Source organism: Panthera pardus, unplaced genomic scaffold (assembly GCF_024362965.1).
Source record: "Panthera pardus isolate Hobbes unplaced genomic scaffold, ASM2436296v1 HiC_scaffold_17, whole genome shotgun sequence".
NCBI lineage: Eukaryota > Metazoa > Chordata > Mammalia > Carnivora > Felidae > Panthera > Panthera pardus.
The window spans coordinates 81,096,665-81,107,284 of record NW_026526732.1 but is presented as its reverse complement, the minus strand read 5'-3'; the positions used below and the strand labels follow the sequence as shown (position 1 = coordinate 81,107,284).

General features: G+C 36.8%; 1 pseudogene; it reads left to right on the top strand.

Moving 5' to 3' along the window:
- The first annotated feature begins 9,002 nt into the window (after positions 1-9,002).
- On the top strand, positions 9,003-10,015 carry LOC109263268 (annexin A2-like; annotated as a pseudogene).
- Positions 10,016-10,620: the final 605 nt, after the last annotated feature.

Genomic DNA, 10,620 nt, shown 5'->3' with positions numbered 1-10,620 from the left:
TTGCATTCCCACCAGCAGGGCAAAAGAGATCCTCTCTCTCCACGTTCTTGCCAACATCTGTTGTTGCCTGAGTTGTTAATGTTAGCTATTCTGACAGGTATGAGGTGGTATCTCATTGTGGTTTTGATTTGTATTTCCCTGATGATGAGTGATGTTGAACATTTTTTCATGTGTCAGTTGGCCATCTGGATGTCTTCTTTGGAGTAGTGTCTATTCATGTCTTTTACCCATTTCTTCACTGGATTATTTGTTTTTTGGGTGTTGACTTTGCAGGATATCATATAGATTTTGGATACTGACCCTTTATCTGATATGTCTTTTGCAAATATCTTCTCCCATTCTGTTGGTTGCCTTTTAGTTTTGTTGATTGTTTCCTTTGCTGTGCAAAAGCTTTTTATTTTGACGAGGTCCCAGTAGTTCATTTTTGCTTTTGTTTCCCTTCCCTCCAGAGATGTGTTGAGTAAGAAGTTGCTGCGGCCAAGATCAAAGAGGTTTTTGCCTGCTTTCTCCTCGAGGATTTTGATGGCTTCCTGTCTTACATTGAGGTCTTTCATCCATTTTTAGTTTATTTTTGTGTATGGTGTAAGAAAGTGGTCCAGGTTCATTCTTCTGCATGTCACTATCCAGTTTTCTCAGCACCATTTGCTGAAGAGACTGTCTTTATTCCATTGGATACTCTCTCCTACTTTGTCAACGATTAGCTGGCCATACGTTTGTGGGTCCATTTCTGGGTTCTCCTTTCAGTTCCATTGATCTGAGTGTCTATTTTTTGTGCCATATATTTTGTATTTTCAAAACTACCCATCATTTGCATAATCCTTTTGACTTTTGTATGAATTTAAATTTTATTATAAATGGAATAACTTTAAGTTATTTAATTGTAACACTGTCCCTTGATTTAAATTTTATTACAAATGGAATTACTTTATTTAAGCTATTTAATTATGATTAATTACTATCCCTTCAGTCTGAGTCTTATCAGGTTTTCTTGTATATCTTTTTAAAGTATTCCGTATATGTGTAAATGCTGACACACTTGTGTGTGTGTGTGTGTGTGTGTGTGAGAGAGAGAGAGAGAGAGTGCGTGTACGTGTGTGTGTACAGGTCTGCATATATTTCTAGGAGTTGGTCATATTAAAGTGGTACCAATTATTTTGCTAGGGATACAAAAAATTCTTTGAGAATAACTTTTACATTTAGGATGAAGTAGGGTTTGTCATAAAATATTTAGTCAAACCTTATCGTGTAATACTTTTAATTTTTTTTAAGTTATTGCATTTTAAATTTCTTATTAGAAATGATGCATTTTCTGTAGTTCACTGAAACTTCAAAGTACCTTCCTATTCTTACCAGAAACCATTATTCTCAAAACTGTATTCCATAGAATCCTGGACTCTTGTGAGGTGTCTTGCTCTTAGGAAAAAGTATTCTGTGGGCAAATAATTTGGGAAAATGACTTACTCTATTACATTGCCGCCTCAGTATTTACAAAGTCTATTAAGAGACGTTATGCATCAAAACAAATACATTTTTAAAAATCCTTTGATCAGCCAAAAATATTTTAAATATTTGATCATAATTTTTTTAATTTAAAAATTACCCTCTAACAGCTCAGGTAATAAGCTATAAACTATATATCTCAGAAACATCGCTTCTTTTACAATTTTAATTCCAATGTAGTTAAATACAGTGTTATATTAGTTTTAGGTGTACAATACAGTGATTCAACAATTCCATACATTACTCAGTGCTCATCAAGATAAGTATGCTCTTAATCCCCTTCACCTATTTGGTCCCCAACCCCCCACCATCCCATCCATCCCCCCACCATCTGGTAACTTTCAGCTTGTTCTCTATAGTTAATAATCTATTTTGGTTTGTTTCTTTGTTTTCCTATATTTGTTTTATTTCTTAAATACACACTTCTTAAACATGCATTTCTTTAATGCACACTTGGGCTGCTTCCATAATTTGGTTATTGTAAGTAATGTTGCAATAAACATAGGATGGTATATATCTTTTTGAATTAATGTTTTCATACTCTTTGGGTAAATACCCAGTAGTGTGATTACTAGGTCATAAGGAAGTTCTATTTTGAATTTTTTTCAGGAACCTCCACATTGTTTTCCAGAGTGGCTGCACCAGTTTGCATTCCCACCAACAGTGCAGAGGATTTCTTTTTCTTCACACTCCCACCATAGTTGTTGTTTCTTGTGTTTTTGATTTTAGACATTCTGACAGGTGTGAAGTGATATTATGCTTTTGATTTGCATTTCCCTGATGATAAGTGATGTTGAACATCTTTTCATGTTTCTGTTGGCCATCTGGATGTCTATGGAGAAATATCTGTTCATGTCTTCTATCTTTTAACTGGATTATTTGTTTTGTTTTGGCTTTTTTTGTTTTTTGGTGTTGAGTTATAGGAGTTCCTTTTTTTAAATGTTTACTTATTCATTTTGTGAGATAGAGATAGTGGAGGAGGGGCAGAGGGAGAGATAAAGAATCCCAAGGAGGCTCAATCTCAAGAACCCTGAAATCATAACCTGAGCCAAAATCAAGAGTTGGACGCTTAACTGACTGAGCCACTCAGGTGCCTGAGTCGTATAAATTCTTGATACATTTTGGATACTAACTCTTTATCGGATATGTCTTTTGCAAATGATATTTGCAAGTATCTTCTCCCATTCTGTCGGCTGCCTTTTAGTTTTGATGAATACTTCCTTTGCTGTGCAGAAGCTTTTTATTTTGACGTAGTCCCAATAGTTTATTTTTGCTTTTGTTTCCCTGTCCCAGGAGACACGTCTAGAAAGATGTTGCTACAGCTGATGCCAAAGAGGTTACTGCCTGTGTTCTCCGAGGATTTTTATGGTTTCAGGTCTCACATTTAGGTTGTTCATCCATTTTGAGTTATTTTTGTGTATGGTGTAAGAAAGTGGTCCAGTTTCATTCTTTGGCATGTAGCTGTTTTCCAACAACAACACAATTTGAAAGTGCTGTTAGAGCTTATTCCTCTGATTGTTTTTTGCTAAATAATTTGACTTTATCATGTACAAACACAATTCAGGCTAGGGCACAGTGCTACAGCTGGAAGGGAATTTGAACCTGTGCCTTGCGGCACGTGATTAGGCTCTCTGTTGTCTTACCCACTGATTCCTCCCTAGCATGTACTCAAGAAATGGCATGCATTTCCAGAGTTGCCATCTGAAAGCCTAATGTGGACAAGTTTTCCATAATTACTCTGTGGCCAACAGCACATTTTCCCTCTTTCTTCTACTTTTCTCTGCAAAGCAATGTTGGTGCAGAACTGAGGTATAAGAAAAAGCAGAAGAATGTGATAGGACACAAAATGCTTTCTTCGGTTTGACTCTCATCTGCAGATACCACTTCATTTAGCTCAGTTATAGTGCAGCCATCCTCTCTCCCAGGAAATTTTTTGAAAATGGTTCAGGATCAGTTTATTAGGTAATATTTATACCTTTTGTTTCAGAAAATGTTTTGGAAGATTTTCAAAAATACCTAAATTATAAGACGTTAACATGAATAGTATATTGTGACTTTCATTTTTACCATGATTGGGCCATTGTTTAGTGTTTTATTTTCCAGAAACCAAATGCAAACAAGGAATCATTGTCACTTAAGAGTCGCAATATCCACTGGATAGAAAAAACTCAATTACTTAAGAGAATTACAACTATTCTTTAAACTAGAGTCATGCAGAATTTTATGCTGGGGGCTTTTTAAGGAGAAGATTTTCCCATTTAGTAAACAGCATTTTCGCACTTCAACAAATTTCTTCTGGATCTTTCTTATAACACTGTCGATAAAAGCAGATACTATCATGACTAAATATGATTTAGTAATAGCAATTCTTGTGTATATGTGTGGGGATGAGGTATGGTTGTAATTCATTGCTAATTAGATGTCTGGCTCTTGGCTGACCCTGAGGAGGGTTGAATTCCCAGCACCCAACCCATTGCCCTAAATGTAGCAGGTGCCAATGACTCTTTGTGATAATTATGTATCAAAGAATGCATAGGATAGTTCTGCTTTTACAGTGTTCACACTAGTATCTTGTTATACAGACCACTTCAAATCCGCTGCCTTCCACCCTATACCCATGGGAATGGAATGAAATGAAGGTTACTAACCAAGGCACAGTCTGAAAGATTGCTCAGTTGTGGCCAGCCTATATTTTATAATCTCAACCTCCAAAGCACAAAGTTGATATTTCAAATATCTCTTTAAAATGTCTATAAATTTACCCACAAGATTTAGTTCCATTGTCAATAGATTAAATATGCCTGTAAGGTAGGAACTTACCAATAAAGATATTGAGATTCATGATGGTTGAACATATTGACCCAGTTCATTGAGCTAGCAAGTAGCAGAGCTGGGATTTGAACCTAGGCCTCTCTAACTTCACATTTCATGATCTTAATGTGCTCAGCAATGTGCTAAGAGAGATCCTGTAGGGCTTGTACTATTTACTTTTTTTCTCAAAGAAAGAGCAGAAAAGGGCACTGCAGACAGAAGGAGCCTTAAAAACTTCACAGTCAATAATTCTGGAAATTCAGATATTTTGAATTTGCTTTGATGCCCCAGGGTCTCAAAACTTATCTCTGCTGTCTTGTGAGCTGGCCTTTCTCAATGCCATTCTTTGTGTCATGCTTCAAGGACAGCATGTCTGATGTATCTTTTGAATTCCAGGGACACTGACTTTCACAGAAGGACCTACATCCTTTCATTTATTTTGTGTGCTCTCAGGTGGTATTTAAGTTGACAGCCAGGTCCTCAGTCTTCTTCTTAAGGGATTATAGGTGTTGAACTGCTTTCATCTTTCTTTGTCTGTGTATTTTTTTAAGTGATAAAGGATCAAGATGGCTCTCCATCCTTCTCTCTCCCCTGGAGTCCCCTGGCATTCTCAGTGAAATGTTAGTTGGAAAATCACACTTCTAGAGTGGTGGATAGATAATTGAAATTCAATGCAGCAGGGAGAAAATCAGTTCTGAAGGACTATTTTGCTGCAAATTCTTTATTAGGATTTTGGCACTAGATCTGCACCAGTCAAGATGGGGAGAATTAAAACAGAACAGGATTCCCTGCAATGTTCTGAATGGAAATAATTACATCCTGAATCTGTACATCTGAGATGGCCTGCTTACCTTGCACACATCCTTCTGGTCTCCTGTTCTTTAGATGTACTTTTTGATGTCAAGTCCTCCTGAAAAGCATTTTTGGCAAACACTATTTGAGGGTTAGACATACAGTGTTTATATTAATTTGAAAACTTATCAAATATCCTTTTAAAAAAAAATATTCCAAGCAGGCTGACAACCTATCATCCCCAACATAACAGCTTCTTACACAATTTCCTCTAGCATACATGTTAACAGGTTGCATTTGTCAATTGAAGACAATCTACCCATTTTTTGTGGGAAATCTGGCTTTTAAAAAATATGTTCTCTTCTGACAAGCATAAGACTGGCATTAGCCAAAAAGAGAAAGTCTAATTTTCTGATTCACTGAATACAGTAGACATACAATAGAGCCCAAACTCATAATGTTATAAGATTTTGAAGAACATAAAAGGTAAAAAGACACCATTAATTTTCTTTGTATCTGTATATGATGGCCCTGGGTCAGTAAAAGAATCTTATAAAGAAAAGGAATGGGAAAAAGAGGTCTGAAGTATAAACTGTTAAGTTTGTGAAGCCTATGAATTATAAGTGAAGTATTAGTCCCTGCTTCCTAAGTTTCAATTTTTGTTTGTTTAGGGCTTTGATTTGGGCTACAATTAAGCTTCATAAAGAGAATGATAAATTACATTTAATAGAAGCAGTTTTTAATAAAAGGAAAAAAAAACACTTGTGTTGCCCAGCTCAGAAATAGTTAATTTAGAATTATAATGTATTAATATGTACATGTAAAACAACATATAGTGGAAAGGCATTAATGTACAAAAAGGCTTTCTGACATTTATATTTGCAAAGTTAGAAGTGAAAAATCTGATTAAGGGAGATCACCAAAGTTCCTTGAAGTCACTCAGAAGGTTCCGAGGCAACCAGGACATTTTCAATGCACAACGTCCAACATTCAATCTAAAAAAGTTACTGGCACTGCCAAAGAACAGGACAAAGGGAAAAGCCAGACAATGGAAACAGAAATAAATTCAAATATTGTAGCTACTGAAGTTATAGACACAGACTTTGAGATAACTGTGGTTAATATGTTAAAGCAAATGACATAATAAGCTGAAATAATTCACCACACCACTGGAATACATAAAGCACAATAAATTAGAAAGTCTAGAAACTTAAAAATAAAAACTTAAAAATAAATGGACAGGATTTTAAAAACCAATGCGTGTATTTATCACAGCTGATAAGACACAGCTGAAGAAAAGAACTGGTGAACTTGAGGGTAGAAAATATTCTGACTGATACATAGAAAGTAAAACAATAGAAAATATATAAAAGAAAATAAAGGATATATGGAAAATGGTGAAAAGATCTTTAGGAAAAGGTCATACATGTAGTTGGAGTTTTAGAAGTGAGGGAGAAAGTGTTTCAGAGTAGAAGCTTTGAAGAGACAGGGGATCAGATTTCTTCAAAATGGAGAGAAGTTGTCTGATATGTTGCTAAACTTCCTTGAAGTTAGGCCAGTGGTTCAAGAAGAGTTAGGAACCCTAAGCAGGACAAATAAAAAGAAAATCCTACTCAGACACATTATAGCAAAAACTTAAAAGTTTTTAAAAGATAAAGTTTTATAAGTCACCAGACAACAACAAACCAGATCAAAAACAAGGCTGATGGTAACAGAAGAAATGGAAGCCAGTAGACAACAGAATGACACCTTCAACATGCTGAAAGATCACTGACAACCTAAAAGGCTACACCTCGTGAAACTATCCTCTAAAAAATAAGGCAATCAAAATATGAAAAAAATTAAAGAAACATCAAAATGAATTTTTTTCAGTAAAAAAGAAAATAATCTTAAATCAAAAAGTAGACTTGCAGGAAAAAAGGAAAGCATACTAGAAAGTGTAAATATGTGGATAAGTAATAAAAGATCATTTACTTTTTACAGACCAAGGATAAACTGCACATAATCAAATATATATGTAGAATTAAAATGCAGGGCAATAATAACATAAAGATGAGAGGGGCATAAAAGCAGTTAAAGTTCAAAGGCTCAAGCATTATCATAAAATGGAAAAATATTAATTCATATTCAATGGTAAAAATTAAGGATGAATGTTATAATCTCTAGGATAACCTGAGAAAATAACCAAAGAACATCCAACTTAAAAAAAATAAAATCAGAATAAATAGAATAATAAAAATTTCTTGAGGACACCGGTTACAGCCACCATGGAGTAGCTGATATCAGGCTCATCCTTCTACCATAAACTACCATTACATCTGTACACAAATATATAATTATTTAAGGTACTGGAGGGAAACCAACACGGGTTTAAGAATTTTATAATGGGGGCGCCTGGGTGGCTCAGTCAGTTAGGCGGCCGACTTCGGCGCAGGTCATGATCTCGCGGTCCGTGAGTTCGAGCCCCGCGTGGGGCTCTGGGCTGATGGCTCAGAGCCTGGAGCCTGCTTCCGATTCTGTGTCTCCCTCTCTCTCTGCCCCTCCCCCATTCATGCTCTGTCTCTCTCTGTCTCAAAAATAAATAAACTTAAAAAAAAAAAAAGAATTTTATAATGTGGAAAGCACATAATATTAGCTCATATTAACTCAGGATTTCTCCCTGAGAGAGGACTTTCCAAATATGGCCTAGGAAAATATAGTCCATGTAGAATGGTGGTATCACTGGGTAGAAGAAAAAGAAATCTGATTTGGGGAAGCTGAAGTAGGTGGACTTGGGGGGATAGAGAAATGCAGAAGAAGGATTCATTGAGAAGAAATCCCAAAGTTTTCCATACAAATGTTCTGAGGGTCCTTTACTCTCCTCTAAGCCACAGATGTGCAAGGCAAAGCCTTCAACTGACACTTCACAAACAGTTTAACCAAATTGTTAATATAGCCAGTATACATATTATACATTCTCAGTCATTGGTCATCAGTGAAATGCAAATTAAAATCACAGTGAAATATCATACACATCCTCCAGGCTGTCTACAATGAGAAAGACCTCCAAAGGTATTGGCAAGGAATTGGAACACCTGGAACTCTCAGGCACTGTTGATAGATGGGTAAATTGGCTCAATCATTGAGGAAAGTTAATTGGCTTACATCATCACCATAAGAAATGCAAAAGCACATTCATACAAGCTTTTTCTGTAATAACCCAAATTGGAAAAACCCAAACATTTATCAATAATAGTATGGACAAATAAGTTGTATTTTTTTTAATTTTTTACATTTATTTATTTTTGAGACAGAGCGTGAGCGGGGGAGGGGCAGAGAGAGAAGGAGACACAGAATCCGCAACAGGCTCCAGGTTCTGAGAGAGCTGTCAGCACAGAACCTGATGTGGGGCTTGAACCCACAAACCGTGAGATCATGACCTGAGCGGAAGTCAGATGCTTAACCGACTGAGCCACCCAGGCACCCCCAAATAAGTTGTATTTTAATCATACAAAGCAACAACATTCATCAGTGGGTGGTGACAGAAGTCAGATTAGTTTTGTCGACTTTGAATTTTATTTAAATGGGATCATGCAACATGTATTCTGTATACCCAGCATCGATAATGTGGAGGCACATTCATGTTGTTGCATATAGAAATACTACATTTTTTCTCATTGCTGAATAGCATATTTTTTGTGTGACCTTCTATTTGTTCTGCATTTCTATATGTGTGTGTGTACATTTGTATATGTAAATAGTATATAAATATTCTATATGTATATGATATAAAATATACTAAATACACATTTTTGTGCTATGTTATTTTATGCATATAATATGCATATAAAAGAAAAATGTGCATGTGGCTCCACAACTGGGGACACTGACAGCTCTATGTGCCCAACCCAACTTCTTTCACGATGTCTACCGTTCACAAAATTCTCTGTGAGCTCAGTCTGGAGGGTGATCACTCCATGCCCCAAGTGCATACGAGTCGGTCAAAGCATACACCAATTTTGATGCTGAGCTCTGAACATTGAAATGGCCATCAAGACCAAAAGTGTGGGTGAGGCCACCATTGTCAAGATTTTGACAAACCTTGGCGGTGAATGGAGGGAGGATATTGCCTTTGCCCACAAGAGAAGGACCAAAAAGGAACTTGCATCAGCACTGGAGTCAACCTTGTTCAGCCACCTGGAGACTGTGATTTTTTGGGTCTATTTAAAACACCTGCTCAGTATGATGTTTCTTAGCTGAATGCCTCCATGAAGGGGCTGGGGACTGATGAAGGCTCCCTCATTGAGATCATCTGCTTGAGGACCAACCAGGAGCTTCAGGAAATTAAAAGTCTACAAGGAAATGTACAAGACTCATCTAGAGACCACATAATTTCTGACACGTCTGGCAACTTCCACAATTGGATGGTTGTCCTCACAAAAGGTAGAAAAGCAGAGGATGGCTCTGTCATTGATTATGAACTGTTTGGCCAAGATGTTCAGATCTCTATGATGCTGGAGTGAAGAGGAAAGGAACTCATGTGCCCAAGTGCATCAGCATCATGACCAACAGGAACGTCACTTCCAGAAAGGATTTGACAGGTACAAGAGCGGCAGCCCTTATGACATGCTGGAGAGCATCAAGAAGGATGTCCAAGGATACCTGGGAAATGCTTTCCAGAATCTGGTCCAGTACATTCAGAATAAGCCCCTGTATTTTGCTGACTGGCTGTATGACTCCATAAAGGGCAAGGGGACTCACAAGAAAGTCCTGATTATTAGAATTACGGTCTCTCACAGTGATGTGGACATGTTGAAAATTAGGTCTGAATTCAAGAGAAAGCATGGCTAGTCCCTGTACTGCTGCATCCAACAAGACACAAAGAGTGACTACCAGAAAGCACCTGCTGTACCTGTGTGGTGGGGATGACTAAGGCCCACGAAGGTGTGAGGGTCCAGGGTGGTGCTCCTTCATTTCCAGAAAACAGTTCTACAAAATAGCTTGTGACTAACAGTCCCTTTGTGGGACTGTGAGGATGACATTGACATTTCCCCCGCTCCATCCTTCTTTCAGTTGATGGAGCACTGCCTGCCTCTCATACCTAGTCTTTCCTTTTAGCCAAAGAAATGAACATGCCAACAAGCTGGAAGCGAAATCTATGATGTGAAACACTTTGCCTCCTATGTACTGTGTCATAAACAGATGAATAAACTGAGTTTTACCTTATAAAAAAGTAAAAGTAAAATGTGCATGTATACATATAATAGGTATAATATATAATAAAATGCATACAAATATAAGATGTATATAACAATCATTTAGTTTAAAATGTTATTGTGTTAATATTCTGACGTTCTCATTAAATAAAATACTAGACCAGAATAGTTATGATTGGCCAGTTAAGAGTTAATTACATGCTATGAAAAAATAAAGGAATCAGTGAAATCTGTCTGGGTTTGCTTTCAAGAAAACAATGTAGGGACCAAAGGCAGGCTGCCCCAGGATGGGCTACTTTGGCATGAACACTATATTGAGTTA